The sequence below is a fragment of the Protopterus annectens genome, chromosome 3.part1 (assembly GCF_019279795.1).
Source record: "Protopterus annectens isolate FY-2018-M chromosome 3.part1, PAN1.0, whole genome shotgun sequence".
NCBI lineage: Eukaryota > Metazoa > Chordata > Ceratodontiformes > Protopteridae > Protopterus > Protopterus annectens.
Genome location: NC_056732.1, coordinates 581,041,047 through 581,056,496, shown reverse-complemented (window position 1 = coordinate 581,056,496; position 15,450 = coordinate 581,041,047). Strand labels below are relative to the sequence as shown.

The window sequence follows — 15,450 nt, the reverse complement described above, 5'->3', positions numbered from 1 at the left end:
AAGATCTGTAGTAAAGTCTGATGCAGTAGAAGGAAGACTACAAAAAGAGGATTTTTTTTTTTGTTTTGTATTTTGAGAGAGAAGGACTTTAGTAAAGTTGGAAGCAATGAGAGATAGGGTTGGGTGGTGAGTAGAATACAGAAGAAGGATCTAGAAAAGGGGCAGAAAGAAGGCAGAGAGAGTCAGAAGGGGGTGTCAGCAGAGTGTAAGGGGTGACTTTTATTCACTATTATAAATGTAAGTGCACTGCGAACTTTGAGGTGATTTATGAGTTGTTTCCTGAAGCTTTGAAGTTTAGGTTCTGTCCATTTTTACTGGGAATTGAGCTCTAGTCTGTAGGTGCAAGTTTGACAAATGAGTTTTTAACCATAGTTAAAATGAATGAGTGTCTAGCTAAAAGCGTGTCATTACAGTTTTGTAAAGAATAGGATGTCATTCTGAAAAGAATCTGATTAACTTAAAAGTGAGTGTGGTGAGGAAGACATAACCTGGCAAGGACTGGAAGACAAAACTGAATTTTGAGATAGGTGTAATGATGCTCCCTGTGAGGGATGAGGTGAAAAGATCTGAAGGTTTTATTTACACTCTTTTGTAGTATGTCATATTGTGACTTGAATGGGTACCTAAAATGGAAATCCTGTATTCTAGCCATAGCAGTAGTACATTTAGGGCAGTACTCATCTGGCATATAATATGTGAAGGTGAGATATTTTATATGATACTATATGAGGTGGATGAGGACTTTGATGACTTGACCCTCTATATAATTTAGGAAAGAGATGGTCGGGTCAGGTGTTATCCTAAGTGTTGTTGTGATGTGACTATTTATTTACATGCAGTGGAGGCATTTGGCAAGTCTTTTACTTATGCCAAATAACATGAGGGAGTTTTTTTCTTTAGTGTTAACTTTTTAATTATCCAGTTTTAGAGACTTTCAGAGTCTATTTATAGAATGTTTTGATGCACAGGGACAATATTGGCTGCCTAGTAGTGACAATGTCATCAGAGGATAGTAGGCAGTTTAATTGATATAAATTCCAAGCCAGGTTATTAACAAAGAGAAAGAAGAGAACTCCAAGTACTGAGCCTTGTGGTACTCCTGAAGTTGTGGTTCCCAACAGTTTGAGTTTGGCTAGTACTAAGAGGAAATTGCTTGTTATGGAGGAGGTTGGTGAACCAGAGGAAGACTTCATTAGAAAACTGACATTGTTTAAGTTTTCATAGAAGGATGTCATGGTTATTACATTTAAAGGCTCTTTCAAGACCAAATGATTTTGCATCTGTAAGTTTGCCATGATCCATATTGGTATAGATTTGGTTATTGAGTAATAAGGTAGCAGTTTTGACACTGTGTTTATTTAGGTTTGAATCCATGTTGTTTGTTGGAGAGTATATCATATTTAGTGAGGTGGTCCAATGTCTAGTTGTAAATATGGATCTGAAGTACTTTGAGTCAAAGTTTCCTACAGGTTAGTAGTCATTAACAGTTTTAAGATGGGTTGTTTTGGCCTGAGAGCTTATTGTGGAGTACTTAAAGAAGTCAGGTACTAACTTTGTTCTGAGGTTAAGAAGGAAGAAGTATGATAGGTAGTGGAGAGAAAAGCCATCTGCATCCAGTTTCTAAAATAATATGGTGAATGGTATAGATGATTCTGTGTTTTATAATGTGGAATGTTATGAAGGATTTCATTGGGAATATGATCCTGACTAAAAGCTCTTGGGATATGTGCCTTATAGTCTATATTCAGTAGGAAAATGGGATAGTACCTATTATGGACAGTGGGAATCATTTCTTTGTTTCATAATTAAAGCTGTCTCCACACCAGAACAATTCCAGTCATTGCAGGGAGAGCTTCTTTATACATCAGCCAGGCTACTAGACCCTAGAGCCTGCAGATATTTTATCCTTGTGGTGTGTTGGACTAATACTCACTTAGATATTCTGACTGTAAGAGAGGCTTTATTACCATCTAAGAATGCTGTGACATGAGTGTAACAGTCTCTGATCCCAGTCTGGTTACAGTGGCAGTCTGGGTGGCAGGTACTTGGTTTATTTTCAGTTCCTGTCTATATACTCCTTGGTAAGAAGTCTTCAAGATCTCCAAGTTTTCACTTAGTTTAGTAGGCTCCTTCCCTTTTTGCAACTTGATTAGATATGTGTGTGTGTGTGTGTGTGTGTGTGGGGGGGGGGGGGTGTCCGGCCTGCTTTAATATTTGGTTTTATTTGTAAGCCAAACAATTACATTCTCTTAGGGACATCTTGTAATGTTCCAGTCTAAGTCTTTCAAGAGCAACTTCAGTTTTCCTTTTAATAATGATTTGCATCTGCTTCTGTAGTGTCTTTCTTAGAGAGGACATGAGCAAATGTTCTAGCTGCCTTTGTACCTTTAATTGCCTGAAGCTATGCCTTAAAGATTTTAGATGACTATGATGGGTATGCCATAAGACATCTGTCCAGTTATGTACCTTGGCGTGCAGTAAACATTTAAAGGCATCCCTAAGAGTGGTTGGCAAATACTGATTTGGGTCATGTACGTCTAAGAATATGTTATAATTCCTTTGAGCAAATATTTAAATCCTCCTTTTAAGGGTAGCATGGAGGGATTCCCCACAGTTTGGGCAGCCTAACTTGCTGTGGAAAGAATCATGGATTAAATGTCTGAATAAAAGGAGAAAGCTAGACCCAAGAATGGGGATGGCAGCACAAGATGTTCAGTCTAGAAGACTTATCTCTGTAGCTGATGGTGTTGTGCCCAAATAATGGGTAAAACCTCTAAAGGCAGACCAGTCGTTAGTACTCCAGTCTGCCAGACCCAGGTCTAAAAATAAAGGCCAATATTGTAAGTTTTTGCATGTCCATGGTATCCAAAGTTAAGAAAATAAAGTAAAATCTCCTAAAATAATCAGTCTCATGTGTCTCCTCTTGTAACAGTTAAACAGTTTTCTTACCCACTCATACTGTCACTCCCCAGGTGTAAATATACATAGCACACAGTCAGTACATGACTATTCAGTTATAGTCAAACCCCTGCTACTGCCTCATCATCAGTAGAGAGAGCTGCATCTGCCATCCTGGTCAGCAGTCTTGTCCACATTAGGACAGCTGCTCCTTGCTTTTGTCCAAACTCAGTGAGACAGAAATGATGTGTGTGAATCAACATCAAAAGAGCTGTTGATATTTAGTGTGAGAAAGACACATCTCTTGAAGTGCTACATGTTAGTGGAGGGTATCTGGAGCCATATGAAGAAACTGGTCTGTTTCATCCTGCTTCTCAGCTCATAGTTATTCTCACTCTGCGTTCAAAATAGTCATGTGCACCCCGGTAATTTTGACAATTTCTGTCTAGTGCTCAACATGGCTTCTGTCCCTGCCAATACGTAGGTTCATCTGTATGTCCCTGGAAACCTCCATCACTTGGATGTTTGTAAAATTTTCCCTTGAATAAGGAGAAATTGGTGACAAAGATTGAAAAAGTATATGGACAAATGGTAACCATATACAAAGGTAAAGTCTAAAGCATTTCACATTGAAATAATTCCCCCCATCTTTATACCAAACATGCACACATCTATGTACAGGAGAGTTGGGGTAGCCTCCAAGGGAATACTAGAATAACTTTCTCTTCCCTATCCCTTGTATCCTTACTGTGAAAGGAAAGATACCGTGATATACTGTGCAGCAACACAATACCAATATATTAGCTCCACAGTTGTGACTGAGTATTACACATTTGTCATTACCCAAAAGTCTCAGCTGTAATAAATTCTTGCTGATGGACCCTGAATAGACAATGATAGCTACATCAAAGTAAACTCCACATCTAACAAAAATAAATCTGCACCCCCCCGAAAAGTGGGGGAGAGGGGATAGGAAAGAAATGTAACAACCGCTGAACATTGAAGAAAGCAGAAAACAGGCAGTCACTCATTACCCTATGCTATCTACTCCATACTTTAGGAACAACAGTTTATAAAATAGTAATGATTTGGAAATAATAGCAAAAATTAAATCATGGGTTGAACCAATAAATGGTCCTTTGCAATCAGCGTTCAACCCTGGCTAACAAATAAAAGTAAGTACATCTGCACTCATTTTAATAAAATTCCTTTAAGCAGTACACCCAAAATGGAAAACTGTTCTTACTTCCAAATCATTACTGTTTTATAAACTGTTGTTCTTAAAGTATGGAGTAGATAGCATAGAGTAATGAGTGACTGCCTGTTTTCTGCTTTCTTCAATGTTTAGTGGTTATTACATTTCTTCCCTATTCCCCTCCCCCACTTTTCGGGGGGGGGGGTGCAGATTTATTTTTGTTAGATGTGGAGTTTATTTTAATACAACTATCATTCCGGATACTGGCTAAGGCTCATTCCACCCCTATAGTGCCTTTTTTAGGCAATGTTCAAATGACAAATTCACCACCGTAACAGGTGCAAGCAAGCAAAATCTGAGGGTAATGCTACTCAGTGCTAGAAGTCTAAACCTCAAAATGCATTCACTTGAGGCACTCCTTAAAATGGAGAACATCGACATCTGTGCAGTGACATAGACCTGGTTCAAGGCTCAGATACCATCCCTGCATTACCAGGCTATAATTCTTACCACACCCTTCAGCCACCTAACCTGGACCGAAACACTAAAGGTGGAGGCATGTCCATATTCATTAAGGATATCCACACCTCCAGACTAGTTGCTCAGCATAATACATCCGAGATTATCCAAGTGCAACTAACTATGGGCAAGGCCGCAATCCAAATTTTAACTTGCTACAGATCCTCCACCATGCCCCAGGATTCCCACTCCTCATTTCTTGATACACTGAAAAATATTAGGATACAACCCAACACACTATTAATGGGCGATTTCAACTATCCCACCATTAACTGGGAAAAATACTCATGTACCAACTCTTTTGCTCAACGTTTTCTGGAATTCATACATTCCAATTCCTTGGATCAACATATCCACACCCACACCAGGGGCAGCAATATCCTATACCTGGTCATTACCAATATGGGCGACTGGTGTTCCACAGCAGAGGTCAATTCCTTGTTGGTCAGATTCGACCACAAGCTAATCAGCCTAGACATCCACATCCCACCCCCACCCCCCATTAGGGAAACCACGGTAAAAAATTTCTCCAAAGCCAACTTCACGCTTCTTAAGACAGAAGTGGCAAACTTCACGACACCCATGCAGACGGACAATAGAGGTACGACTGCTGAATCCTACACAAATGCACTTTATAAGCACTTACACGAGTGCATGGATCGTGCTATCCCTAACAGAACCAAGATGCTATCCTCCAAAAAAAGGAAGCCAATCTGTTGGTCCCCTGCCATAAACAAACTCTACAACAGAAGAAATAAACTGTTGCAAAACAGAGTAAAAGCCCATGAATGGAAGAACTCCCTGGTCAGCCTCAGTAAGAAGCTGTGATCCTTCATAAAATCCTCCAAAGCTAGTTATGAAAACAAAATTGTCACTGATTCTATAGACAACCACAAAGCATTCTATAGCTATGTCAAGAATCTCAATGGCAACACTCAGATCTGCTCTGAGTTACAGCACAATGGCACTAAATACACAGGACCAACTGATATTGCCAACATCCTGGCAGATAGGTTCAGTGCTAACTTTATCCCCTCTCACCCCCTAAAGGGCTCATCTCTATACCGGAAGAATACAAAGTTCCTGTAATCACAGCTGCACAGGTAAAAACCACACTCTTCAAAGCCAAGAACACATCATCCATGGGACCTGACAACATCCTAGGCTGCGTTCTACATGAACTACAGAATGAACTGGCACCCCACCTAAGCACCATATTCAATCATAGCCTCACCTCAGGCTTTGTGTCCACTGAATGGTGCACAGCGACTGTTATCCCACTCCACAAAGGGAAGCCACCATGGACCCTGGGAACTACCACCCTATTAGCCTAATGAGGCTGGTCTGCAAGGCTGTATCATCATGGAACTTATAAACAAAGACATTGGTAATCTCCAAACTCTGGACCCCTCCCAGTTCAGGTTTGTAAAAGGGAGATTATGCATGCTAAACCTGATTGACTTCTTTGAAGCAGTCACCAAAGCCATAGACAAGGGTAAGGTGGTTCACACAGCCTACATAGATCTTGCCAAGGCTTTTGACACCACCCGCCACTCTGGAATTATAGATAAACTCACTAAACTAGGTATAAATCCCTATGTCACAAGATGGGTTGCCAACTGGCTCACTGACAGAACCCACACTGTGAAAGTAGCAGACTCCAAGTCCGACTTCAGACCAGTGACAAGTGGAGTACCACAGGGTTCAGTCCTGGGTCCTCTCCTGTTTGGTATCTACTTTTCTGAAGTACAGGCTAACACAGAAGGTCTTTGGCTAATGAAGTTTGCAGATGACTGCAAACTAGGAGACATAATTGAAACTCCTAATGATGTAGACGTCCTACAAAAGGGCCTCACTGAGACAGATGCCTGGAGTCAAAGCCATGGCCTCAAGCTCAATGCCAAAAAGTGCATTGTCATCCCCTTTGGTAAAAACTCTGTACCCATGAGCTACCACATAGGTGGTAGTCTACTTAACATCGAAAGTGTGATGAGACCTTGGGACACAGGTGGACAGTAGTCTCTCCTTTGATAATTACATCACCACAGTAGTCAGGAAATCCTTCTACGTGGCACACCTCATGACAAAAGGTTTCTCATCCAGGAAAAAAGAGGTCATTGTTCCCCTCTACACTTCACTCAGACCTCTTATAGAGTACAATGCCCCTTTTGGTATGTACCTCACAAGACATCTACAACTGGAAAGGCTGCAGAAATACCTCACAAAGAGGATTACCGACCTCAAACAGATGCCCTGTGCAGACCATCTCAGAAAACACCAGCTTTACTCTGTCGCATATCGCCTGCTCAGAGGCGATCTCTGCCTAACATACAAAGCTATGTCAAAGCCAGAGCTGTTGGATATGCTCCACTTAAAGAAATCCCAATCCCTCCGAGCTACACGCTCTAGGGACCTAAACCTTCTCACCACAATAAACAGAACATGCTGGAGGGATAGATTCCTGTCCCAGAGACTTCCCATACTCTGGAACAAACTACCTATCTATATCAAACAAAGCTCCTCATTATCCCCTCGAGCCACACGCTCTAGGGATCTAAACCTCACCACAACAATAAATAGGACATTCTGGAGGGATAGAGTCCTGTCCCAGAGACTTCCCATGCTTTGGAACAAGATCCCAATCTACATTAGGCAGAGCTCCTCGCTAACCCTCTTCAAAAGAAACCTTGATGAGTGGATGGGAAACAGAAAGTTTACCTCGGGGATCACTTCAGTGGCTCTGCTGGACAGAGGCACAGGGAACTAATCTAAGGGGGTTGCAAAAGCCAACACATTCTGGCTAGTCTTATAAATGCCTTCGGGTAGATAGCCTAGTACCCACCTATGAACCTATTAGCACTCTTCAAGAAAAATCCTGATGATTGGATGGGAAATAGGAAATTCACCCCGGGGATCACCTCTGTGGCTCTGCTCAACAGGGGCACAGGAAAATAATTTTCTTGGGTGGCGAAAGCCAGGGTACCTTTTTGGCTAGGCTTGTATAGGCCCTAGGGCTGATAGCCTAGTACTTACCTATGAACCAGGAAAGTATCCTCTCTGGGTAGAGAGACTTCATCTATAACATCCAGCCTCTCACAAAATTCTACTGTTTCTGCTTTTTTGTCTACCAGCAGCTGGCATTAATTATTTTTGGAAGAAGGGATTTGCTTTCAGGGCATAACATCACTGCTGCAAAATACCAGAGTAAGATAAAATACATAATCATACAAACACTTATCTTCCTGCTGTCTGTCTTCACCAGTACTCTCCCTTAATTATACATTACTAGTTCTGTGGTACAACCTCAGAAAGAAAATGGAAAGCCCAAAAACTTAGGGATCATATTCCCTGAGCAGAACAGCGATCAACAAGTTGGAGATCAGAGAAGTGTGCTCAATGAGTCAAAACTTTATCCAGTTTTATTCCACCAAGAGTAATGAAATCATGTTTATGTATGTGTTAAGGTAAATAGTTTGTCAGTGTGTGTCTAAGAAAATGTAAAACTGTGAAAACACTTCATTCTTTCCAGTTCTGAAGTTTGCTTCCCAAACCAGCAAGTCAATTTAATGTCATGTTGCTTGATCTTGGAAAGGATTTCACTGTAAATATAAGCAGCTTTTAGACAGAGGAAGAGTCCAGCACCAGCAGTGTAAGCCGTCTGTGAACAGTGCCTGACGGAATCATGGTGGAACTTCTGAAAGGCAGGGACAAGTCATGTCTAGTTAGCGGGGTAGAATAAAATCATTACTGACACTGTTTTCCTGTGAAGAACTATTGCAGTGATTGTGTCTCTGTAAGCAACTATGTCCATTTATGAATTAGTTGTAAGTAGTTTCATCTTGTTAAAATCTGTTTTGAGTTTTCATCATCATTTAGACTTTTGAGCTTCAGCTTTCAGTGAAGTTTGCAAACAATGTTTGACTTATTGGTATTGTACCCTGTATATCCTTATTCCAGGTTGTTTGTCTAGCGTGTGTAAAACAAGATCTGCTTAACTACAGAAAGCAAGAAGAAATAAAGACGGTCTAAGTAAGCTGGATGGTTCTAATAATATAGGGGCAACCGTATTTGAAGTGGGGAAGAGCAGCTGAGATTTTTTCATTTGCTAACTTTTACTTAAGGATTACACCTACTCAGTGGCATAGAGCCATGACTATGACACAGGTAACCTGTTTGATTAGTAGCTTGGGTAATTGACTGTGCTGACAGGGAGGATGGAAATTCCTATCCTGGGGGTGGAACCATGCCAGCAGTATCTCTTCTGGGCTCTGGTGGAGGCTGGATCTCAGAGAGATGGCACTGGGCTGGTGTGTGTGGAAGGATAGAGCAAGTGTGGCTGCCTTATGGGCTCGAGACAGGGACACAGGCTTAAGCTACACCACATTGTCCACTCAGCTTGATGATGATGTCAGCATGTAAGAAGTGGGACCTAGAGCTTAGAAGAGTACCAGGAGCCACAGCATGACGGCTCCTTCATGCCTTGTCTTGCACCACTAGTCTGGCATGTCTCTAGCCCCATTAGCCTAACAGAACAGGGGGCTCCATGCATAATGAGTTTTTCCAGTAGGGAGACCTTCCCAGTGTGGATCACACCAGGGAGCTTTCAGAGTTAGGACATGTGGAGGACGTGAGTATTTATTAATTGATTGAGTGAGATATTTGTCTAGGCTTGTTAAAAAAGCCCCAGTAAAATAGGATGCTAATAAAATGGTCATTAAAATCAACCTATTCTATTGTGATAAAGCAATATGCCAAAGAAATTTCATTACACATTACTAGTCAAGCAAAAAGAGAAAAAAACATGGAGCAGCAATATTAAAAATTAAAGAATAAACTAAATTGATAACAAAACCAGTGTAAAGGAAGGCGGAAAGTATATAATATCAGTAAGTATTTAGAAAAGCAACTTCTAGGTAATAAACAGAAAAGGAAGGGAGAGCATGAAAATGAACCCTACATACACAGACATGCACACATGTATATAAACAGGGAGAAGAAAAGAGGCATAGAAAAGATGGAGGAAAAAGAAGGGAAAATGGAAAATGTACATAGCTGGAGAGAAAAACTTAGTAACTTATGTCTCTGAGGGGAGACTTCTTAAAAAAATAGAAGGTATAAAAAGTATGGGGCAAATCAAATTAAATTAAGATGAGACGCTTTTGGCCCAGCTTTGTGGCTTAGAGGGATGAAGCTCTGATTGCAACTTAGTTTTAAATGGTGGATGTTCTTCATGTTTCACTGTTGCAGTCATCACACTTGGGTTATCTGCCTGCAGGTAGCCCTCAGTCGGCCCGAATACCAAAGGCTTAGTATTTCTGCGTCCGATACTGTTGCTTCAGGACTGATGTCAGGTCTTGAGGGGTATAAAAACAGGCAGCCGATGCCATTACACCAGTCTTTCTTGCCAAGGAGCCCGAAGCAGAAGCAGTTCACAAGTGCCAGTCGGCCACTACCTAAATTTTTGTTTACGAATTGAATAATCCTGAAGTATTCTAAAGCTAAGTACCCCATTGGGGATCCTTTTTTCTTGTGCTAACTGATGTCAGAAAAAGTTAACAATTGTCTTACCTGTGGAAAGCAAATACCTCACAGAGATTTTCATTCTTACTGCATCACATGTTTAGGCCCAGACCGCGACGTCCCTCGCTGTCGGTTTTGTACTTTATTTAACGCCTGAACCATTCATTAGCGGGCTCTCTTTTCGCTAAATTCTTTCGCTGTCGATCTCCGTATTCTGAAATGGCTTCTGTAAGTCATCTGACTACCGATATTCTGAAAAAACATAAAGATAAAGACAGAGACAGACCGCATAAGTCCAAAATTGCTGATGACACTTCTGTTAAGACAGTCCGCCAGTACTCAATGAGGCACTTTCACAGCCCCTGATGCACGCTTCAATGGATTTGAGACCCATTCGGAGTCCGGTATGCCGTGAGACTCTTCATCAGCAATGGAACCTGCAGATATCTCTACCTTGGATGGGTCCGGAGCTGCTGAGCAGGCATTGATTTCTGAGGCAGTTATTCGCTCAACCGATGTTAGACTCAAACCAACGACTTTTTTAACCAAAACTATCGAGTTTCTTAGGCCCAGAGTACGCACTACTCCTAGAAAACTGATGACCAAAGCACATGCACCTGCTCCCATGCCACAAAAACAAATACTTAGAATGGCTGAAGACCTTATTACGCTGATTAGGGGAAGTCAGCCTTCCCCTGCTAAGAGACAAAGTGTCCAGTCCCCTTCAGCTTCTAAAGACCAGGAGTCCGATGACTCTGAAATTTCTGATTAGGAAGACATGCCCTCATCTGCTTATGAGGATTCAGATGCAGAGGAATCCATTCCCTCTGCCTCCCCTCCAGAGGATTTTTCTTTTGGTGAAACCTTGCATACCTTACAAGAACATTTCCACTGGGAATGCCAAGACTATCCTCAGTCCAAAAAGAGACTCAGAAAAAAGAAAATTTCTAGAGCTGCCTCAACACAGGCCCTTAGCAATGTCCCCTGTCCTAGATGTTGTGGATGATGTTTTTATAGAATTAAGTCTTACTCCTGACACTTTACCTCCTGACTCTGGGAAACCAGACAGGGACTACAGAGTACCTAACACTCATAAATTTATTTTCAAGAATCCTACTCCTGACCCAGAGATCATTTCCCAGGGGCCTAAAGGTATCAAGACTACTACAGCCAAGAATTCCACCCCTTTGGACAGGGATTCCAGAGCTTTGGACAGATGGGGTAAGAAGGTATATACCTCTGCAACTCTTGCTATTAGGGCATTGAATTGTCAGTTTCACATGCTGAAGTACCAGCAACATATTATGGAACTTATTAAACAAGAAGTGGCAACCTTTTCAGACTGTGCAGAAAATAAAGAATTGCAGGAGCTTATGCACTCTGCAAGCTAAGTCAGCAAGCATACTCTGAAGTGTGGCTTTGATACCCTAGAAGCATCTTGCCAGGCAGCTGTCACTGGCTCTGTACTGAGAAGACATGCTTTGCTGAAGGAGCAGACCTTGCCAGACCATGTCAAATCAAAGTTACTAGATGCTCCTTTGAATAAGGACTGTTTGTTTGGCACTAAAGCAGAATAGGTTCTTAAAAAGATGGAAGAAAAAGCTAAGTCTATGCAGACTGTTAAATAATTCTTATAAGTGCAACCCCCTAGATTCAGTAGGCATTGCCCTTCCAAACACTGGTCCTTTCCAGCCCCCTCCAGGCCTTCTCAAACCAGACCCACCCAGGCTTCAGTCTCGGGATATGCAGAGATCTAAGCAATGGAGTGCCCCCACCCCTAAAGCAGGGAGTGGTAAGCCATCTCCTTACGGAAAAAGCTCACAATGACTTCTTCACTCCACTCCCCAGCCCTGCCCAATTGCTTGTGCCCTTAGGAGGAAATCTTGCCCTTCATGCAAAAAACTGGATGTCCCTCACTCAGGATCGGTGGGTCCTCAACATTGTATCCCAGGGGTACAAATTTTATTTCCATTCACTACCAACCCCAAGCGGGTTTACAGACCTTCCTCCAAACCAGTGGGCAGAGGCTCAAAACCAAGTACTTTCCCTGCTCAATATAAGAGCTATTCAGCCGATTCCAGTAGAACAGAGGGGTCAAGGATTCTACTCCAGACTCTTCCTGGTACCCAAGAAAGAGAGCTCTTGGTGCCCAATCCTGGATCTTTCCATTCTCAACACCTTCCTGGTGGTAACAAAATTCAAAATGCTTACCCTGCAACAGCTTCTTCCTGTGCTAACCAAGGATGCCTGGTTAGTCACCCTAGACTTAAAAGAAGCCTATCTGCATATCCCCATAAGGGAATCATGCAGGAAGTATTTACATTTCTGGGCAGCGTCTATGCATTATCAGTTCTCTGCACTTCCCTGTGGGTTATCTACTGCACCCAGAGTATTCACAAAATGCCTGGCTCCAGCCATTGCATACTGCAGGCAGAGAAATATCCAAATTTACCTGTACTTGGACAACTGCTTGATTCAGGCGAACAGTCAGGAATTGCTGTTACAGCACCTGACATTTGTGAAAAATCTCACTTCCTTGGGGTACACCATCAATGAAAAGAAATCAAAAATGGTACCCAGTCAAAAGATTGTATTCCTGGGAGCAAGCTTAGACATAACTTCCCAGATGGCATTCCTCACCTCAGAAAAACAAGTCTGTCTGACAGGCTACTTCAAACAAATGGCCACCAGAAGCCAGCTATCTGCAAGAAAAATACTGCAAGCCCTAGGGTTTATGGCCTCATGTATACCGCTGATTCCATATGCAAGACTGCATATGAGGAAACTCCAGCGGTACTTAAAAAGTCTTTGGTGCCAACATTCTCAGGACCTGAAAACAGTCATTCCTATCATACCCTGTCTAAGGACAGAGTTCCTCTGGTGGGCAGAAGCATGCAACCACAACAAGGGACTGCCATTTACTCAACCTCAAGCTGCCCAGACCCTAGCCACAGATGCATCAGACTATGCCTGGGGGGCACACATGGATGGAATATGTATTCAGGGCCACTGGAGCCCAAGGCAAATTCATCTGCACATCAACCAAAAAGATATGCTAGCTGTACAGAATGCCCTGACAGCTTTCAGATCCCTAATCTTTCCAGGACAACTGCTAATAAAAACAGACAACACCACAGTTATGTGGTACAGCAACAAGCAGGGAGGAACCCATTCCTACCCACTCTGCAGCCTAGCCATGTCCCTGCGGAACACGGCCTTCGACATTCAAGTCTATCTGCGAGCTCAGTTCCTGCCAGGCAAACAAAACTTACTGGTAGACGACTTAAGCAGAAATCTCCTAGACCCACACGAGTGGCAATTGGAGCACAACATCTTCAACCTTCTGATCCAGAAATTGGGGACCCCAGAGGTGGATCTCTTTGCCTCCCCCTACAACCACCAGCTCAGCAAATTCTGCACCAGGAATACTCACAGCAGAGCCTGGAAAGTGGATGCCCTATCTTTTCAGTGGGCAAATCTCTCAATCTATGCCTTCCCCCTCTGCCCCTCCTTTCAAGAGTATTATTCAAGATAAAACAGGACAGACCAAGGACAATTCTGATTGCCCCGGACTGCCCACGCCAGCACTTATACCCACTCCTGCGCAGCCTGACATCAGTGCCACCCTGGCACCTACACCAGAATCCAACTCTCCTCTCTCAGCAGGAGGGACAGATTCTGCATCCACAACTGCAAACCCTACATCTTGCAGCCTGGCTTATTCCTTGAATTCTCCCCCAGCGACCTTAAGCAGACGGGTGCTGGATGTCATTCTTGAGGCCAGAAGACCCAGTACAAGAAAATCCTATGTTAATAAGTGGAAAAGGTTCTGCTCATGGATTCAATCTAAAGGAGAGAACACAGCACTGTCCTCTCTGCCTTTTTATCCTGGATTACTTAGCAGATGTACTCCACAAAGGCCTGTCCTTCTCCTCTATTAAGATACATGCCTCAGCTATATCTGCTCATTACAACACTGAGCCCAGCTCTCTTCTCGCACCCTCTTATCAAACAGTTCCTTAGAGGGGCAAACAACTTAAGGCCACCAAGGAAAGCACACACCCCTGCCTGGTACCTTAACTTTCTACTGGAAAAGCTCACGCTTCCCCCCTTTCAACCTGCTGCATCAGCAGAGTTAAACCTCCGCTCTTGGAAAACAGCCTTGCTTCTAGCCATCACTTCAGCTAGAAGAGTGTCTGAGCTACAAGCACTGATGGCTGTGGAACCCTTCATTATTTTCCATGCTGACAGGGTTTCCCTCAGAACTAACCCTTCCTTTATGCCTAAAGTGGTGTCCAGTGTGACTCTCAATCAATCCATCCATTTGCCAACCTTCTTCCCAAATCCTCAAAATAAAGGGGAAAGGATCCTGCACTCCTTGGATGTGCACAGACAGCTCAGATTCTACCTTGATAGGACTAAGCCCTTAAGAAAATCTGACCAGCTACTAGTCAGCTTGGCAAACAGGGGCAGAGGGTAAGGTCATTTCAAAACAAACTATTTCCAAGTGGATAGCACACTGCATCCATTTCTGCTACAAGCACCATAGGAAACCAACCCCTCAGGGGGTCAGAACACATTGCACTAGGGCAACATCTACCTCTACAGCATTTCTCAGGGGAGTCCCTACCTGGAGTTCTGTACACACCTTCAGCAAGCATTACCACCTGCCTGTCTTTTCCAAATCCAGGGCAGGATTTGCTGCAGCACTCTTGCAAGGCATACTAGCCAGCCCTAACTCTTCTTGACTGCCTCCACCCTTCAACTTTGGGAATCCACCCAAGTGTGATGACTGCAACAGTGAAACACGAAGAACATAGTACAGTTGTGTACACTTACCATAAATGTAGATGTTCGAGTGTATTCACTGTTGCAGTCCTGGTTTCCCTCCCTCCAGCCCCCTGGTTTTCTCTCTCTCTCTCTCTTATCTATGGCTATTACTAACCCCTTCTGGGGTATTGGTATTTACTTTTTACTGGTGGTGTTTTCCCCGCCATAACCTAGCTCCCTTTTTGGGGGGTTGCTGATATTTGGGGCAAGAAAAACTGATGTAATGGTGTTGGCTGCCTATTTTTATACCCCTGACAACCTGACGTCAGTCCTGGAGGGACAGCATCTGACGCAGAAATACTAAGTCTCTGGTATTCGAGCCAACTGAGGGCTACCTGTAGGCAGATAACCCAAGTGTGATGACTGCAACAGTGAATACACTTGAACATCTACATTTATGGTAAGTGTACACAACTGTACTTTTGAGCACTGTAGGAGTCAGGTAGAGGAGAATGGGAGTGCTTGCCCATCCTGGAGGAGGGTTGCAT

The 15,450-nt window shown here is 42.9% G+C and overlaps 1 protein-coding gene across 1 annotated transcript in view; it reads left to right on the top strand.

The window, feature by feature from the left end:
* Positions 1–15,450, top strand: part of LOC122797703 (dol-P-Man:Man(7)GlcNAc(2)-PP-Dol alpha-1,6-mannosyltransferase-like) — a 290,834-nt gene that overhangs the window by 88,364 nt on the left and 187,020 nt on the right. The window lies entirely within an intron of this gene.